The following is a 1,902-nucleotide window of genomic DNA, read 5'->3' as shown; positions in this document are numbered from 1 at the left end:
GGCTGATTTCTATTGAGTTCTATCTGTATGGGAGTTATTTTTCAAGCTTATGTGTCAGCTTGCTCTGCTCCTGCATTGTTCTGCCTGTTCTCTCAGTTGGCTTTTTCAGGTGCATTGCTTACAACTTGCAGGAACTTGTACGTGCTTTGTGTGCTGTGCCTTTCCTAAAACAGACTGCAGCAGAGGTGAAGGTGCCCAAGTCATAGCTGCGCTGCTTTGCACAGGAGGTTGGGCTAGATGCTTCCCTGCAGTCCCTTCTAGCTCGAATTTGTCTGTCCCAAGTTGGCTTTTTGCATAAGGCTTTAATGTCTCTTGACAGCATTCTCTGATTTAGAAGATTTGTTGCTTAGCCAGCTCCGTCAGCCCCATCTGCTCCTTAATCGCAGTGAAATCATGATTTCATATCAGCTTGATGTCATAATACAAGTTTATGAGCACAGCAGGCTCCAGACAAAAAGGAAAAGTGGGCTGGGAGGAAGAGCTGTCTGCTCAGAGCACTAATGCCTCTGGAAACATGAGGCAAGGAATGACACAGAGGAAGTGCCCACCCTCCTAATAGGGCCTGAGTGGAAGGACTGTGTTCGTGGCATGTTCTAATGTGGAAATGGCTCTTTAATGTAATCCTTGTTATCCAGGGTTAAACAGGAAGCGGGGGAGGGAGATACCAGGTCTGTATGCAAAGAATCGAGATTGGCTGTTGTGCTAGGATGCAAGGATGTTCATCATTCACGGCTGCATTAATGAAGCTTTTCAGAAGGGACCCAGGACTGTGTTGTCCTTAGCCATGATGGAAAGGTGGTGTGTTAAGGGAAGCCTGTGTCCAAAACACAGCACTGTGTCCTTGTTTTTAAAGGAACCACAGTGGGCTCGGCTGCTTTGCAAAGCTCAGTACTAAAGGTGTGCAATCTTTTAAATTAAGATGCTAAGTTGACTTTTTGCATCACATGAGATGTGACTATTGCTAGTGCTGAATTTGGGTAGTTGGAAATCAGGAGGAGCTAGCGAGTATTCTCACACCAGGCTTGAGTGATAGGTTTCCAAGTATTTTTGTCCATAAAATAACTGCAGAGGTCATGTAGCTCCTTTTTCAGAGAACAGCTTGGCATTTTGGTATTGGGGGCTGCTTCTGGAAGTACCTGAGCACACTCAGTCCTAACTTGTTTTCCCTCCCCTCCCCGGGAGCCTTTTGTTCCTGTTGATAATGCAGATTGGTTTCTGTAAACACAGCTGGTCTTCATTTCTTTCTCTCTCCAAGTTTGAAGGATAGCATCAATATGTGTAGCTGGTGGAGAAGCTCTTTTAGAGTTACTGTGTGCACTGGTTGTGTCCCGAAGAGCAGGCTCCTGGATCCCTGTGCTGCTCCCTGTTCACCACCCTTGAAATAATAGTGAGCCTTGAGCTACTTTGCAGGTGATGGACTTTGAACTTTTTTTTTTTTGAATGAGAGCAATTTGAGATCATCAGAAGACCTTGAAGGAGTGTACATGCTGTCGTACAGGGTAGACTGGCTTTTGAGCTTTAATTTTTGCAGTCAAAGCCCCTGTGTGTAATGATAAATCTGGGCCTAACCCTTTACAGTCCTGTAAATACACAGGGCAGGTGCTTGACTCAGCACAATTCAGATAACTGCAGAGGTGGGGCAGTGGTACTTGCATGACTCAGCTGTGCTTTGTGGGACCTCGTGGTTCCCCAGACCAGGGGTGTGATGAACAAATCGTCCCTTTCCCTTCCTCAGACCTTGAACGAGTCCCTCGTGTTGCTGTGGCACATACTGACACCAAAGAAGCGCAATGGGACTTTTCCAAATGAGACCATCAGATGTGAGAGCCCCTGAGGTTCTTTGGCATAGCTTACCCTGATGGCTGGCTGGCCCTTGCTGCTGCACGTGCTTCTCTCGTGGTT

The sequence above is a fragment of the Haliaeetus leucocephalus genome, unplaced genomic scaffold, assembly GCF_000737465.1.
Source record: "Haliaeetus leucocephalus isolate CR32 unplaced genomic scaffold, Haliaeetus_leucocephalus-4.0 Scaffold656, whole genome shotgun sequence".
Classification (NCBI taxonomy): domain Eukaryota; kingdom Metazoa; phylum Chordata; class Aves; order Accipitriformes; family Accipitridae; genus Haliaeetus; species Haliaeetus leucocephalus.
Note: the sequence above shows the minus strand (reverse complement) of the source record.